The following is an 18,371-nucleotide window of genomic DNA, read 5'->3' as shown; positions in this document are numbered from 1 at the left end:
AATTATCTTGCATATGCCCATAGTAAATTTTCAGATACTTTCAGACCCTCAGCAATTTTCAAGTGGTCTATGTAGAAGAAAAGTTTGGGAACCCCTGGTATAAGACATCTGCTTATGTCCCTATGCTGCTCTCACCCCTCACTTAGGTGCCTGGGATGCATGCGTGTGGACACACCTCCTTACAATTATGGAAAGTGATTCTTAATAATAAGTCTCCAGACACAAAGTTACATAGGTATTTATCAGTTGTTTAGTAGAAAATTCAGAAGTGCAGAGTCCCTTCATGATAGTTGCAGCTACATACACCCTTTTTTGCTCCTGGATTAAGAATGAGATCTTTGTTAATGCATTCTCTCACAACAACAAACATCTCTTGGCGCCAATCAGCATGTAAGTGGAGAGCGTTAGCAACTGAGAAGAGTCTTCTCAGTGGCTGACTCACCTCCTTTCACTCTGATTGGCTCCAATCAGCAGGAAAGGCAAGGAAGCATATTAGAAGACACTTCTCAGTGACTAACATACTCCCTTTTCATGCTGACTGTAGGATGCTTGGAGACATAGGGACCCTGCTCCCAAAAAAGCCGAGGGACTAAGATCCCCTGGGTGACTACCCTCCTGGTGCTTATGGACATGACCATAATATATTTTGTGACGTGCAAGTTCGATATTATTTATTAAGTGTGTTTAGGATTACACTGATGGCATTCCCAAATATGTACTTTCACACAGACTTTGGTTTTCCATAACACAATGTTTGTCCAAGCCTCCACACTTGGGGGGGCACTACTTGCACACCCCTTCCATAAGCACATCAAAGTTGGATACACACCTGAACCAAGACCCAGACAAAAGGGCACTCAAAACAAAAAAGTAATTACAGTGGCTGAGCAGATCTTGTACAGTGGTTATACTGACTGGGCAGCCACTGTCCTTCATATTTTACAAAATACTTTTTCCTATACAAAGATTAAATTTCTGTGTATGAAAAAGTAATATATGAAGTGGTCTCAATAGTGAGAAAAGTAAACAAGTGAATGGTGATCCAAATGTTTTTCATTCTCACGGTATGAAGCTAGCTGCCAGATGATGTATCACCTTCCCTACGCATGCAGCATAGACTGAAAAAACAGCACCCAAGCCACCATTCAATATGTACATGTGTTCTTTCCAACATGAATCTACAGGTCTCAAAAAGTAATGTGTGACAAAGTCCTCAAACACCTTATAACATGCCTCAAACATGGTCTCTTGTTCTACCAGCATGCCTTCACACCATCACTTTGCCAAAACATAAGGATAGGTAAATTGCTTTTAGGGAGGTTCACAATTATGTTTTCCTATTTATTTAATCTAAAAATATTTAAAATACATAAAAACAGCCAGGGGAAGATATTGGAGAAATATAAAAGAAATACAAATAAAAAAGGGGGGGAGGTGAAGAGACCTTAAATGTGCTACTCACCATCTCTCAGCCTATCCTCCCCACAGGATGAAAACAATGGAGAACCATGACCACCCCCAGGAAGAAGGGCACACTTAAAATGTAGAGGAAAAAATCATCTACAACCATAGTGTGAAATCAAATACTTATTGGGACACAGTATGAAGAAATATTTATATAAACATGACTCTCAAATATGTTTATGAATTACACAATCTGTAAATATATTTATAGTGCAATCCGATGTTTGTTTACTCAGAAGCAAGTCCCAATGTATTCAATGGGTCTTACTCAAACTGGGAAGTGTGCAGAGAACTACAGCCTCAAGTGATAAGGAACTTGTTGTTTTAAGTTGAGATCTTATCCCAGTCTGAGTCTGTGTTGGAATTGCTTTTTAATATGTTTTTAAGCCTTTTCTTTCTTTTTTTTTTAAATATATTTTTTAAAGCTTTTAAAAATATTTTCAAAGATGTTTTAATATATTTTAAAGTCTGTTTTATGATGTTTTAAAGTGCTTTTAGTGCTTTTGTTTGCCACCCTGGGCTCCTACTGGGAGGAAGGGCGGGATATAAATCAAATAATAAATAAATAAACTTCATTCACCCAACCCAAAATTCAGAATCATGCCTCTTTAGGCTGTTTTCCAACTGTTTATTCTTGCTTTATGGTTATTGGATTTTAAATGGCTTTATTTCTTGTTGTGAGCTGCCTTGGTTTCCAACCCTACCTCACAGGGTTGTTGGAAAGACTACACACACACACACACACTGCAGATGTATAAATACATACAGCCCATATAATAGTTTATTGTCAAACCAGTTGGTCATTGCAGAAAAATCAGTATTAGTTTTTAAAAAATCAATATTCGTTTCCTACAGAATAAAAACTGTAATACCTAAGTAAGCCCTGCCTACTTGCTTTAAAATAGGACTGGAGGGAGGGGGGTACAGAAAGACAACACAAACACAATTTTTTACATTCACTCCGAAGTCCCATTGATTTTCAGCACATTCATAACCATGTCTACTCAAAAGTAAATCCTATTGAATTCAATGGGATTTACTCTGGAGATATGGGATTAGCAATGCTTTTGCCCCCACAAAAGCAAGTATTGGGAAGGTTTTCAAAACACTGCCCAGGATCTGACTCCTACACACAAGAGGGGGAAAAACTGAAATGCATATACTTACCCAATTTATGAGATTTTCAGATAAACGGGGGGGACGGACCACCATTTTCTGGCCTTGCAATGAGGTTTACTAGACACTGCCACAGGTCAAACAAACACTTCACTGATTGGCTGCAATCCTGAATGGGCGGGGTTAAAGCTGCGAAGTGCTATGCAGTAGTTTAAAAAAAGATTTAACAGGTGGGCTGACGTTTTTATGTATATCTCGAGAACCGGACCACCTATAAACTTATTTTTTTTAAATTAAAGCTGAGAATCACCCCCCTCTGATGGTGTCACCTGGTGTGGTCCGCACCCCCCGCACCCCCCTAGTGGCGCCACTGTATTACTGGCTTTAGTGAACATTTTGGTTCTTAGCTCTGTTCACAGTCAGAGCACTCTGGTCCCTTAGCTGCCTGTGTATAATGTGGATGGGCAGAGACATAGAAATTACAGACTCTGTGCATATGTGTGAATTTGCCACCATGTGGACTTCACCAGCCACAGCGCATGTAGTCCATTTCTAGACCTGGGTTCATTAGAATTCTACTGCCAGGCTTTGTTGAAAAGCAGGGGGCTAGTACTAACATTCCCACAGTCTTTTGTCACCAAGCACCAACAGCATATTTGTGTGTAGAAAATCTGTATGTTAGATCAAAATCCGCTATTCTGTTTCATTACCAATGTGGGAGTGGAGGAGAATATCTGGGCACTACACTCTTTCAAAGGCCTCTTCTGTCTAGCAGGGGCTGATGTCATCTGTTCCTGCAAATGATGGAGGCTTCTGGGTAGGATCTGCAGTCACTGTTGCCATTGCGGGACTGATATCATCAGTCTGTGCTACTGCTTAAGGCATTTGTGAAGCTGCCGCTTTAGTGGAGAAATCACTAGCTCTGGCTTGAGCAATGGGGAGATGTGGGCAACCCATAGGTGCAGGCCATAACCATGTTATGCTGGCACAGAAGCCTGTAGATGGCAGTACAGGCTGACTGTGTCATTGGTAGACGCCAGTGCCTGGAAGCCTCTGAGCAGGATCAGGTTGCAGTTGAGCTAGTTTGTAAATTTGCTGATTCAAGCAAATTAGCCAGGTATTTTGGGATACATCTGACTTCCTGGAACTGTGTTTCTGAGCTGAATTCTTCTGCTGGAAACTGATAGCGTCTCTATATGAAATATACAAAGAACAGCACAAGAAAGAGAAGATACATATATTAGAAGCTAATCAGAATAAACTGCAATGAAACAAGATGGAGCATGGGGTAACTGTGTGGACAAAGTGTAAGGGTATGTTTTTGGTCCCCTAGGCTGGGGGGGAAGCAACCTTTTTACCTTCAAGGGTCACACATGGCAAACTGGGTTGGGGTCTGGGGCAGTGTATCAGTGGGTGGGGCCATTCACATGGATACTCTTATCCACTGTCCATCTTTCACAGACACATTATTTTTCTCTCACACACACAGTTGTGATGGGAAGAAAGGTGTACAAAGAGAGTCATCCTAAGTGCCTTACTCCCCATTACACCCATGATCCTTCCAGCCTGCCAAACAACAGGCTGTTTGGAAAGCTGGGAGGAACATGATTTATACACTCCCTGGGTGCGTTTCTGCTTGTTACAATTGTGCTGCCCCCTTGGCAGCAGGGAGTGGATTGGCCACCTGTGCCAGGCCCTGAGCTAAATCTGGCCTGTGAGTTGCCCACATGTGCCATTGGCCCAGTGATAGGGAGGTTAAATAGCAGAAAGAAAGAGAAAAACATATAACACATATTATCTTGGACATAAACAATTATTTTTCATACCCTGCGTGTTCATAAAGGCTAGGATTCTTTATATGAGCCAAGGTTTCTTTGTTTGTTTCTTGGCATTGATGAAACATGGAGGTGTCTGAGTAGGTTGGGAGATATGATGGCATCTGATGTTTGTATCTGGCCATGATTAAGTGTGTGTGGATGACAAATGTTACCTTGTGCAGAAGTTCCATGAATTTCTAAGAATTTACCGTCCAAGTACATTTCTGAGACTTGTGCGTCAATGTGTCTTCTCCAGATGTTGCAATACACTGATGCAGAAGAGCATCGTGTTCTGTGGGACTGAGGGCTTAATACCCTAAACACTGATGGCTGAAGAAAGAACCCTGTGGCAAATTTTAACAGAAAATGTTTCTACTTTTATTGATTTATGTCTCAACTTCCATTAATCCTTTGTAGCCCAAGGAACTGTATATATTCATTCAGCTGACAATTTTGAAAATGCCAGCCTTCTAAAGGTTAATTACATTTTTACATATTTGTTTGTTGTGTCATTTATTTTACAAAGCAGAACTAGTCTAATAGTCTCTTTTATATAATTCCTGTGTCAAAATATTTCAATGAGTTTCGTACATGAGACAACAGGGAAATACTTAGTACTGTACATATTACAGGTAAAGACAACTCTGTGGTAATCAGTGGATTAAGGAGTGTGAATGTGGTGTTCATAGAAGCCCTCACTCTTCCAAAATAAAGCAGACCAGCATCTCTTTGGTCCTCCAGTGACCTCCTCATTGAATCATAGAAGGAATTCCACATTATCTGCTGTGAATGTTGGCCTTTCCCAGAGGCTGGTGATATTCATGTGTGTAGAGCTTTTGATTAGATCTGCTGTTTTGCCTATGGCAGTCTCTGCAAAACAGCATTTCTCTATACATCATTTGAGCATTAGATGTGATAAGATTGCTACTCTTTATTATATAGTATAAAACAGCGGCTCTCTTCTAAATAATTTTTCTCCTGTCTCTCCTCTGTTCTTGTCCTACAGGGAGGTGAGAAAGAAAAGAAAAAAACACACACAGAGAGAGCGAGAGCGCTTTCACCTTCTTAGAAGCTCAGAGGAACTGTTTCCATTTAGAAAGGCCAAAACAGATGTCCATGTTACTACGTCTCATCTAATTCCAGGTGAGAGAGAAAGATGTTAAAATAATAAGATGTTGAGGATACTTCACTTCACCTAAATGAAAATGAAAACATTTTGGATCCCTGAGGATGGTTTAGGAGCTTGGGCACTCTGCCTGGATAGAGATCCCTAGGGAAGTATTGAGCCTTTGGAGGGAGGGTGGGATAGGAAAGTAATGAACAAATGAATGTGTAATGGAACTTGTATGGCTAGCACTATGGAACTGCAGTTAGAACACTTGTACTGGGCCCTGCATCCGTTTGCTTCCTTAAATTCCAGCTGTCTTTTACAAGATATTTGGCAGTATGCCAAGGTGTTGATGATCAAAGGCTGCTGCCCTTGCATGTTTTATTGAGCCCTGGATGAGGCATCTGGGCTGGTGTTTGTTTAGATGGTTCAGATCAGTTATTTGGTATGGTGGTAGTGAAAGAGTTGAGGCAGAATATTCCCTTATGAAGAAAACAAAAATGGATTCTGTTGACTCCTCTGTTGCCATCCACCAGGGCAGGGATGGATTCAAAGCAGACTTGTAGTGTAGTGGCAATATTAAGACAGGCACCATCTCTGTTATCTTTTCGGCACCTACTAAAGATCCTCTTTCAACAAGCCTTTTAAGTAGAGATCTTATCCCAGTCTGCGTCTTGGTTGGAATTAATTTCTATGATGTTTTTAAAGCTTTTTTTAAAAAAGATGTTTTTGAAGTTTTTTCTTTTAATATATTTTTAAATATGTTTTGTTTTAATATGTTTTTTTCTTTTTAAGATGTTTTGGAGTGTTTTTAGTGTTTTTATTTACTGCCCCGAGGGGCTTTCTGAGAGGAAGGGTAGGATATAAATCTAATAAAAAAATAAAGAAATAAAGAAATAAACAAGGGATGGAAACTTGGTTCAGTTTGCATTTAAAGGCAAACCTACCTAATTTGCACTGCCTGAAATAATACTTTGAAATTTGCACTCTTACAAATTTTGCAATGCAGTTCTCTGGCCAAGTGATGATATGAAAATACATGTACTAGGATAAAGTGTGCATGAAAAATGCATATATTAGTGACAACAACATACAAAATCGCATTATATTAGGGGAAATTGCTTGCAAACACATGTGTGTTAGACAAAATTGCATACAAAATGTGTATATTAGGAGGAATTTATGCTAATATGCTGGATTTTCATGAGGACTTTTAAAATAAAATTCACAGACTGATGTGGGCATATGGAGAACTGAATTTAAGACTGGAAAAATGTGAAACAGAGAGAAATAAAAAATCTACCTTTTCCTATATGGGAAAAGTTCACTGTCTATCTACAAGTGCTTTTGTCATATAATTGGGCAAGATAGAACGGTCACAGGCTGAATCTTTTTGCATTGTCATGGCTTCCAGTCCCCAGTGATGCAGAAGTTCTACTATTCCTTTCCAGCCATTTGTAGTATAGCATGGCAGTGCAGATGAGATCAGGCCAGTGGTTCTTGCTGCTTGCGGTGCAGGGAATAAGGCAGTTGTGCCCTGTAGGAGAGGCCCCTGCTTTGAAACTCCTGAAGCCTTATAGAAATGTAGAGGGATGAGATTCTGAGCAGAGTTGTATCTGTAGAAGCAGGTTTAATATATACTCTGGTTCCAGGCCATGAAGATCTTTCAAGGTTTAAATCAATACCTTGATGATGATGATGATGATTTATTAGATTTATTAGTCTCGTGATACCTGAAGGTCCCCAAGAGGCTTACACAATGTTAAAACAAAAGAAATAAAACAGACTATAAAAACATAACAATAAACAACAACAAAACAATAGCAATACCACCCCCACACAGTCACAGAAAGGTTTGGCAACATATTTAAACAAAACATCATCTCAATCTATCAAATGCCTGGGAGAAAAGATACATCATTACTTGGTGCTGAAAAGATGTCAATGACAGCGCCAGGCAGACCTCACTGGGGAGCATATTCCACAGATGGGGATCCACAACTGAAAAGGCCGTCTCCCTTGTTACCACCCCCCGAGCTTCCCTCAAAGGGGGGACCTGGCGAAAGGCCTCAGAAGAAGATCTAAGGGTGTGTAGGTTCATGTTAGAGAAGCATTCCAGAAGATATTGAGGTCCTGAGATGTAAAGAGCTTTATAGGTCAAAACCAGCACTTTGAATTGAGCTCAGAAGCATATAGGCAGCCAATGCAATTGGAACAGGATAGGTGTTATATGCCCTGTTCGCCTTGAACCCATCAACAGTCGGGCAGCTGCATTCTGCATTAATTGAAGCTTCTGAACTATTTTCAAAGGCAGCCCCACATAAAGTGCATTGCAATAATCCAAGCTTGAGGTTACCAGAGCATAGATAACTGTAGCCAGGTTATCTCTGTCCAGATAGGGTCGCAGTTGGGCCACCAGTCTAAGCTGATGGAAGGCACTCTGCACCACTGAGGCCACCTGTGCCTCAAGCAACAGCAGTGGCTCCAGGAAAACCCGCAAACTATGAACCCGTTCCTTCAGAGGGAGTGTGACCCCATCTGTAGCAGGCCTTACACCACTAAACCGGTCAGGAACCACCCATCAACAGCATCACAGTCTTGCCTGGATTAAGCTTCAGTTTATTGGCCCTCATCCAGTCCATTATTACAACCAAGCACTGATTCAGCACATCCACTGCCTCACCTGCAGAAAATGAAAAGGAGAAATAGAGCTGTGTGTCATCAACATACTGATGACAACGCACTCCAAAACTCCGTATGATCCCATTCAGCAGTTTCATGTAAATGTTAAGCAACATGGGGGACAGAACCAACCCCTGGAGGACCCCTGGAGAGCCCATGGAGCTGAGCATTGCTCCCCAAGAACCACCTTCGGGAGCCATCCATCCAAGTAAGAATAGAACCACTGTAATGCAGTGCCCCCAATACCCAACTCAGACAGTCACCCCAGAAGAATGCCATGATTGATGATATTGAAAGCCACTGAAAGATCAAGGAGAATCAACAAAGTCACACTCCCCCTGTCTCTCTCCCGACACAGGCAGTTTCCATACCAAACCCAGGCCTGAATCTCAATTGAAATGGATCTAGAAAATCTGTCTCCTCCAAGAGTACTTGGATCTGGTTGGCAATCACCCTCTCGAGAACCTTGCCCAGAAAGGGGACATTTGCTGCTATTAGGATCTTCTGGGTCCAGGGTGGCTTCTTCAGGAGTGGTCTTACCACCTTCTCCTTTAGGCAGCCTGGGACCACTCCTTCTTGGAAAGAAGCATTAATTATCTCCCTGGCCCACCCAGCTTTCCCCTTCCTGGCAGATTTTATCAGCCATGAAGGGCAAGAGTCCAAGACACAGGTGGTTGCATGGACCCAACCAAGTACCTTGTCCACGCCCTCAGGCTGCAGCAACTGAAACTCATTGAATGACATCGGACAAGAAGGCGTTCCAGACACCTCACTTAGATCATCAGGATGAACAACTGAGTCCAAATCCTGGTGGATGGAAGCCATATTATTCTCAAAATGCTTAGCAAGCATGTCACAGTGGTCTTTAGATGGCTCTACTACCTCCCCAAGGCCAGTATGTAATAAGCCCTTAGTCACTCTGAACAGCTCAGCTGGATGGCAAGCTGAGGACGCAATGGAGGCAGAGAAGTAAGTTTTCTTCACCGCCTACACTGCCACTGAGTAGGCTTGAACACGAGCACTTACCAATGTTCGTTTGCATTCATTAGGAATTTTTCTCCACCTATGCTCAAGCTGTCTCCCTTCTCGCTTCATTGGTCTTAGCTCCGGGATATACCATGGAGCTTTCTGACCTTTGCCAGCTGAGAGAGATGCTCAGGTGCAATTGTGTCAATTGCAAGGGTCATCTCTGTATTCAACTAGGGCTTCAACAGAAGAGCCGGCCATGCCAACAGGTAAACTCTCTAGAGCCCCCTGAAAACCAATAGGATCCATCAGTCTGTGTGAGTGGACCATCTTAATAGGTCCCCCACCCTTGAGGAGAGAAAAGGGCACTGTAAGGTGATCTCACCATGACACAGGGACTGTTTTATGTCCCCCGCCTTCAGATTGCCCTCTCTCTGTCCAAATCCAGAGTGTGCCCTACTACATGTATTGGCCCAATGACATGTTGGGACAGCCCTATGGTTGTCATGAAGATCATGAAGTCCTGAGCTGCCCCAGACAGAGTGGACTCAGCATAAATGTTGATATCTCCCAAGACTAACAGTCTTGGGGTCCTCAGCACCAGGACTGTCAGCTCAGGTAGGGAGACTGGTGGGCATCAGGGTTGACGATACACCAGCAGAACCCCCAATTTGTCCCGCTGGCTTAACACAAGGTACAAACACTCCAGATTGGCACTCAGATGAACAGGGAGCCTGGAGAGCAAGATGGTATTCCTGTAGATATAGCAATCCCCCCTCCCTGGTCCTCAAGCCTACCATGGTGCTGAACCAAGTACTTGGGTGAGCACAACTGGGAGAGACTAACCCCACCCTGCTCTCCCACCCAGGTGTCAGTTATACACGCTCTGTCAACATCCCCATCCTTGATTACATCATGGATAAGACAGATGTTGTTATGGACTGAGCATGGCATTGACAAGTAGCACCTGGAGGTTTGAGGACAAGCTGCCACAAAATCTGAGAAGTCAGCTGGCAGGGAGTGCAATTGCCACAAAACTGGTTGCTTATGTTTATTTGGGGGTGGGGGAACCAATATTACAATATTTTCCAATACTTTCTAATATTCACCAGGGAATGAGCAAAATCTATGAATGGTACCCATACCCCTCCTGCCAGCCTTTTTGTTCTACCAGAATTTGCCTTTTGGGCTCTGATTGTTGCGTTTTTATAAACATATGGTGCTACATGGAGTCATAAGATTGTACCTAGCTGTGCCCTTCTGCTCCCCAAAGGGCTTTTCATTCACTGGGTGCCCCCACTAATGGACAGAGGAAGTGGGTCCATTTCTGCTGATTTTCTCTTTCCCTTAAAGCCCCTGTGTCATCTTCCACACTGTCTGGGAAGACCTCCCAATGTACTTGGACAGACTTTTTTTTTGGGGGGGGGGAGAGACGTGACTGCAGGAATAACAGGGAATTGGCAAAAAAACCCCTTTTCCTATCTCTTAGCAGAGGTGCCCAATGGGCATTTCCTTCAATTTCTTCAAGATGCTCAGGCATCTATGCCACTCTTTTGAGAATAATGGTCATCATTATTCTTTAATTATTCATTCTACACATTCCAAGCCATACATACAAACTTTGTGCCTATTAATGTTAGCCCAAGTATTCCCAATCTCTATGTACGGATGTGAAAGTGGGACAGTCAAATAAGTGGATAAGAGAAAAATCAACTCATTTGAAATGTGGTGTTGGAGGAGAGCTTTGCAGATACCAAGGACCACGAAAAAGACAAATAATTGGGTGTTAGAACAAATTAAACCAGAACTATCACTAGAAGCTAAAATGATAAAACTGAGGTTATCATACTTTGGACACATAATGAGAAAACATGATTCACTAGAAAAGACAATAATGCTGGGAAAAACAGAAGGGAATAGAAAAAGATGACCAAACGAGAGATGGATTGATTCCACAAAGGAAGCCACCAACCTGAACTTACAAGATCTGAACAGGGTGGTTTATAACAGATGCTACTGAAGGTCACTGATTCATAGGGTCACCATAAGTTGTAATTGACTTGGAGGCACAAAACACACACGCACAATGTTAGCATTACATCTCTTTCATTTTGGATGAGGTGTAACATTAAGTGATTGGTCTTGGAGAGAGGAAGTGGTCACTGTGCTTATCTAAGGCTACATCACCACTAATCTGAAAGCAAGACACAAAACAGAATTTTCCTTTTATTTCTTACAAACGAAGGCCCATTGTATTTCCATCCTTGGCTGTGTCAGCAGTGATAGCCCTTTTTTCCAGCATTGATTGTTGACTTCCCCTGACACCAAATCGCAACCCATTAGTGCTGAAAACTGACAAGTCCAGCTGCAACAGCAAAATGACAAGTTCTTTTAAAAATGTGCAAGGGATAGACATAGAACAGCGTTAGTATAAAAAGTTGTTGGTTTTTTGTTAAAAAATAACAACACTTAAATCTTAGTGGTTAAAAAAGGACATTTAACTTTTATTTCTTTTAACCCTAATATGGTTGTGTGTGTTTAATATATTGATATTCTCATTTAGAATGTATGTTTTTGCCAAGAAATTGCAATAAGATGACGTCTTAAGATGGTTTCTGGAAACATTTCCCTGATGCTGTTACACTGTACATTCTTTTTATGTGCTTCAGATAAATTAGTGGCTTTGCAATGTGGTTCCAGATGTCTCAGAAAAATATGTTTTCTTTGGTGCTATTTGTTAACTGAGTTGGATGTGGTGGGTTTTTTTAATACCCATGAAGTTATATAGTGACTTGTCTGTATTGTAGAAGTTACAGTAATGGGAACAGCAAGTGTTCCCAGTGATTGTACAGATGATTGCCCAGGGGAAGTTGGTGACAGCCTCCATAGTTCTGACAGGCCTAGTACATGCAGAGATACAGGGCTTGAGCAAGGGCAGGCAACTTGTCAAAATCTTAGAGCCAAGGTCCCTGCTTGATATTCCTCTAAGGGTCGCATGCGTGCTTTGCTGTATGAAAGCCCAAGGGATGCTGAAAGCAAACAAATGGAGCCTATTAGCAAGCCACTGACTGTTGTTAGCTGCAAATCGTTAAGGGGCAACAGCAGCAGGAATAACAGCAGTAATGAAAAAGAAACTAGTGCAATACATAGACAAGTCTGAAACAAAGGCACTGTGTCTTTATTTCTAAGCCAAGAGGTGAAAAGGCTTATGCCTGCATGGAATTGTATTGACTGATTCATCCCTCCATACTCTTATATGTGCAAGCTTTGATTGGAGTTAGTCAATGGTGAGACAAAGGTACTCTGCACATGCTTAGTGGCACCCTCTTCTAATCTGTTACTTCACATATTGATATGGTCTATGAACTAATTCAATAAATCCCATTGAGCAGTGACTGCTTCTCATGTTCTGAGCCTGATTCCTGACATTGACACCAAAACAAGTAGGTTGAGATGAGAGAACCACCTGTTTTAGGTAAAGCCTGGATTGCATAATAAAATGGACCCAAATATTCGTGTAATAAAGCTACTCAAATAATGTTAAATTGTGAAATGTTTTCTTTTTCAGTTTTTGGGGAAAAATGACTTATGTTTTCCAGAAGGTAGATAAACAGTCAGCCATTCTCTTGCTGAGAGGCATGATGAAAATAGCAGTTCCCACAGAGTTACAATGTGATGATCCTGGCCTTATGGACAAGGCCACTGTTCTTTTAAAAAGCATCAGACTCCATTGTGGGAGCTGACCGAGCTTGCAAAGCAGTATGTACATTCTTTGTCTTGGATCCTATGGAACACTTGTGGGAATGGAAGATACTTCCGCTCGTGCAAAAGAGATCTCAGATTTCTGCAAATTCTCCCTGCTATTACAGTCCCCTAATAATCTATTCTGTTCCTTACATGATTACCATTGTGTGAAGGGAAATGTGGGGCTGAATTCTGCTGTATCCTTGTCACTCACCCTCTCATGTTCCTGTGTCATCAGGGTTCAAAACTGTGTGGGAAGCCCACATGTGCAGAGCTGGCTCCCTGCTTCAGACCTCCCGCCTTCATGTGGGGACTGGAGGGACAACGGGTCCAGCAATGGATGCAGAGGGTTGTGAGTATGAACATCTGAATAGGGCTAGTGTACCATCAGATGCTGTTTCAGATGGTCCCCTGACGCTCAGGAATGGATTTCTAGGGGGAAAGAGGAAGTGGGAAAATCCATTATATGATCAAAACTCTGCTTGTGATTTTAGGATCCCCACCCATGTCTCTTAACTGGGAAGTGTATTCAATGGGGCTTACTCAAACTGGGAAGTGTGCAGAGAACTACAGCCTCAAGTGATAAGGAACTTGTTCTTTCAACTTGTTCTTTTAAGTTGAGACCTTATCCCAGTCTGAGTCTGTGTTGGAATTGCTTTTTAATATGTTTTTAAGCCTTTTCTTTCTTTTTTTTTAAAAAAATTTTTTTAAGCTTTTAAAAATATTTTCAGAGATGTTTTAATATATTTTAAAGTCTGTTTTTATGATGTTTTAAAGTGCTTTTAGTGCTTTTGTTTGCCGCCCTGGGCTCCTACTGGGAGGAAGGGCGGGATATAAATCAAATAATAAATAAATAAACTTCATTCACCCAACCCAAAATTCAGAATCATGCCTCTTTAGGCTGTTTTCCAACTGTTTATTCTTGCTTTATGGTTATTGGATTTTAAATGGCTTTATTTCTTGTTGTGAGCTGCCTTGGTTTCCAACCCTACCTCACAGGGTCGTTGGAAAGACTACACACACACACTGCAGATGTATAAATACATACAGCCCATATAATAGTTTATTGTCAAACCAGTTGGTCATTGCAGAAAAATCAGTATTAGTTTTTAAAAAACCAGTATTCGTTTCCTACAGAATAAAAACTGTAATACCTAAGTAAGCCCTGCCTACTTGCTTTAAAATAGGACTGGAGGAGGGAGGAACAGAAAGACAACACAAACACAATTCTTTTTTACATTCACTCCAAAGTCCCATTGATTTTCAGCACATTCATAACCTTGTCTACTCAAAAGTAAATCCTATTGAATTCAATGGGATTTACTCTGGAGATATGGGATTAGCAATGCTTTTACCCCCACAAAAGCAAGTATTGGGAAGGTTTTCAAAACACTGCCCGGGATCTGACTCCTACACACAAAAGGGGAAAAAACTGAAATGTACATACTTACCCAATTTATGAGATTTTCAGATAAACGGGGGGGGACGGACCACCATTTTCTGGCCTTGCAAGGAGGTTTACTAGACACTGCCACAGGTCAAACAAACACTTCACTGATTGGCTGCAATCCTGAATGGGTGGGGTTAAAGCTACAAAGTGCTATACAGTAGTTTAAAAAAAGATTTAACGGGGGCGGCTGACGTTTTTATGTATATCTCAAGAACCGGACCACCTAGAAACTTAATTTTTTAAAAAAATTAAAGCTGAGAGTCACCCCCCCTCTGATGGTGTCACCTGGTGCAGTCCGCACCCCCCGCACCCCCCTCGTGATGCCACTGCTTGCAAAATTGGCTTTTATTAAGCCCTAACTCTTGCAGGATCAGTCACTTAGTTACGAGGCATGGCTTGGTCTATGTCACTGGAGATGGGTGAAGGTTTTCCTCCAGTTTTGGAGGTTGGGCAGGACTGAAGTTGCCTGAGACATTCTTTTGGCAAAGAAAAATCTTTTGGATATAGGATGGTTTCCTGTTCTGAGACAATGGGATTTAGATTCTTAGAGCTACTTAGAGTTACTAATGCAAGAATGGGACCAATCCCTATTGAATAGAGAGCTTTTTTAGAATTAGAACCTGGCTAGATGTTACATTCACCAAATGAAAAATACTCATGTGTTTTTACCTATTATTACATTTACACCACACAATTTTTCCATCATGGGACCTAAGGTAGTGTATATATGGTTCTCAGTCATTCTGCCACCCAGGCACTGATCAGTTCCAGACCTTCAGCAAGCTTAAGAAAGGTAGTAGCCTCATGTGCCATCAGACCACACCATGTTTAATCAAACTCTGTTGAAAATTCTGAAAGTTTCCTTGAGATAGCCAAAAAAACCCAGGACGGGATCAAAAGCAGGGTTTCATTGGTTTGGCTTATTAGCTGGCCTCTATTTGTCCTCATTACCAGCTCTCCCACATGACCCCCAAGTCCTCTGACGTGCAGGGATTCCTGGTGAAAGGTAAGAAACAGAGTATCTCCTATGTTTTTTTTAATCCCCCAAACTCCAACATAGGGATGGATTTTTCTGAAAATCTCATTGTTGAGCTTCTTTGTATGGATTTTTTTTTGTAATTTCTGTCTTGCACCTTAAAGAGGCACATCACATTTTTTCATTTTTTTTTTACCAACGAATCAATTCCCACAAACTATGAACAATTCTCATATGATAGGCATTATTGTACACATTATTATATTTATTATATGTATAATATATGTTCATACAAGTCAGGTTTCCTAATGTAATCAGCACATAATCAGATACATACAACCATGTCAGTATTAATATAAAATTATGCTGCAGAAATATATTACCATGGGTCTTGACACTTTTATAAATATTCACTAACAGGCTTTTGCGATTTAAGAACGTACCTATAGCCAACAGATATTTCTATCAAACTTTAAAAAGAAGGAAAATTGGGTAGCTATAGTGAATGCACCAGCTTGGAAGAATTTGGTAACATGTGCCTCTGAGCATATGGTAAGTGGTGGCAATACCTGCCATCTCCAAAGATGGAGAATTACATTTTTGTATGTTTGTTGGTGTTCTTCTTACTTTGCTTCTTTTCTGTGTTACTACTGCTTCTACAAAGAATCTAACCTACAATATTATATTTCTCTCTTTATTCATCCTAGAAATCTGTGTCAAATTTATTTTTATTAATTTCAAAACCTTTTTATTGGTCAATGTCATATGATGGTGAAGATAGCCTTTTGTGTTTCAAACTGGAGGTTATGCTCTATTTCTATTTTGGGCACATCAACAGTTGAATCTGAAACTGCAGTTTGATGTAAAATCAGACTGATTACCGTATGTTGCTACTTCAGGAATGACTCTAGCTGTTGGAAAAAACAAACTTGGCCTGCCCAAGATGCATGTTTTGAGCTGTGCTTAAACTACTCCACTGAAGGAAAGGTGGGCATGGTCAATTAAAAATATAGAGCACACCTAGAATTTTGCTAGAATATGTTTCACCTCCCTGTCCTGCCCAGAGTGCGAGACATGAGACGGAGGCGAGACTGGAATTAATTCTTGTTTTATTAGAGTAATGGTTACATCAAAAGCAGTGCACTTCATAGACCTTAACTATGCTAACTCACTACTGTCCCTAACTAAGCTACCTAGGCATACTCTGCAGTGTGTGAAGAAAGTTGACTCAGCCCCCCATATAGGGGGCGCTGCCTTAAGTAGGGAAGGTCTTCGCTCGTAATCTCTGACTCCTCCAAAGTTTCACCTTCTGGCTGACCTGCTTCTCAGGGCATCTCGCGCAGGGCGAAGGGGGGTGAGCTTCCGCTGGCTCATCTGACACTACAGGCTCAATAGGTGCCGTCTCGACTTCAGGGGGCGAGGAAGTGTTTGAAGTGCCAGGCGGGGAGTCCTGGGGGGGGATGGAGTTGGCGCGTGCACCAGGTCATCTCCCAACGGCTCTGTTGTGGCGTCTGTAGGTGGAGCAACGTCTGGTTTGGCGAGAGGACTGTCCGTGGGGACTGTCGACTGCACCCCCTCCCTCATTGTCCTTGAAAGCCTCATCTACTTCTGATTCCTCCCCCTGCTGTATCTGGGGAAGCTGGGGCTTGACCGACTCCCCTCCCTGATCCTCCTGGGGGAGCTGAGGCTCAACACTCCCAGTGTTTTATCTTGTACAAATTGAGACACTCCTCATGTCCATTGGAAACTATTCTGCAGTAGAGTCAGTGCCATTATTCCACAATTGTTTTTGGAACTTTTTTTTAGTGTTTCAAAGTGTTGCTGAATTTCACATATTCACAGAAACAGAAGCAAAAGAGAATGATTTACTATAGGAAACTTCACTAAAATTGCAAAGTAAATCAAACATATTTAAAGTGACTATCTTACCTATATAAACTGTTTTAATATTGTTGCTTCCTTCCTGCTAAAACAGAATCAGCAAAGCACATGCCTTGTTTCTGTTATTTGGGCTGATTGCAGGTGTTGCCACCACTCACCATATGCTCAGAGGCACATGTTAACAAATTCTTCCAAGCTACACAGGAAGTGGATTGGACTGTGAAAGATCAACCCAAATAGCGTTTGCATTTTTTCAAATTTGTAGGGCAGTGCAAGATCTCAGAGAGGAGGTCAGTCTCTTGCTTCCCTGGTGCATTCACTATAGCTGTCCAGTATCCCTGCTTTTTAAAGTTTGATAGAAATATCTGTGGGCTTAAACCACAAGTTTTTTCGCCTATTAGTGAATTTCTCTGCTCTTTAATCCGGGAGATAAGAAATGGGATCCTGTGCAAGTTTGCTGGGAATGGATTGATCATTCACATGCTTATTGAGTTCAGTGGAATTTACTCCTCTGCAATCATGCTTAGGATAGGTGAAACTGACCACGGGATGGGGAGGGGAGAAGGGGCATGGGAGCAGGCAGGAGAGGGAGGAGGAGGGCAGGTTTGATCATTTCCATGGTATTTATTCCTGTGCAAACATGCTTAGGATAGGTAAAACTGACCATGGGGAGGGAGGACTAGAGTGGGCAGGGGAGGAGGAAAAAGGAAGAGGGGAGGAGAGGGGGAAGGAGGGGAAAGGCAGGTCTAATCATTTGCATGCTTATTGAGTTAAATGGGATTTACTCCTGTGCAATCGTGGCTAGAATAGGTAAAACTGACCATGGGGGAGGGGAGAGTAGAGGGAAGAAAGGAGAGGGGAGCAGGAGGAGGGGGAAGGAGGGGATTTGAAGGGGGAGGGAAGGGGCAAAAGGGAGGTGATGGAAGGGAGGAAGAGGGGAGAGCAGGTTTGATCATTTCCATGGTATTTATTCCTGTGCAATCATGCTTAGGATAGGTAAAACTGACCATGGGGAGGGAGGCCTAGAGTGGGCAGGGGAGGAGGAAAAAGGAAGAGGGGATGGGGGAAGAAGTAGAGGTAAGGAGGAAGGGGGCAGAGGGGAGCAAAAGGAGGGAATTGGAAGGAGAGGGGGAAGTGGTGAAGGAAGGGGGAGGGGAGGGGCAAAAG

At 42.0% G+C, this 18,371-nt stretch overlaps 1 long non-coding RNA gene across 3 annotated transcripts in view; it reads left to right on the top strand.

Annotated features, from left to right (window-relative positions):
* LOC133383459 (uncharacterized) overlaps positions 1 to 18,371 on the top strand; it is a 48,634-nt gene that overhangs the window by 5,863 nt on the left and 24,400 nt on the right. For all 3 annotated transcript variants that reach the window (XR_009762300.1, XR_009762298.1, XR_009762299.1), the window contains exons 3-4: positions 5,404 to 5,540; positions 13,136 to 13,249. This is a non-coding gene — a long non-coding RNA (uncharacterized LOC133383459). The remainder of the gene's footprint in view (positions 1 to 5,403; positions 5,541 to 13,135; positions 13,250 to 18,371) is intronic.

Source organism: Rhineura floridana, chromosome 4, assembly GCF_030035675.1.
Source record: "Rhineura floridana isolate rRhiFlo1 chromosome 4, rRhiFlo1.hap2, whole genome shotgun sequence".
NCBI classification, from domain to species: domain Eukaryota; kingdom Metazoa; phylum Chordata; class Lepidosauria; order Squamata; family Rhineuridae; genus Rhineura; species Rhineura floridana.
Note: the sequence above shows the minus strand (reverse complement) of the source record. Positions and strands in the feature narration are given on the sequence as shown.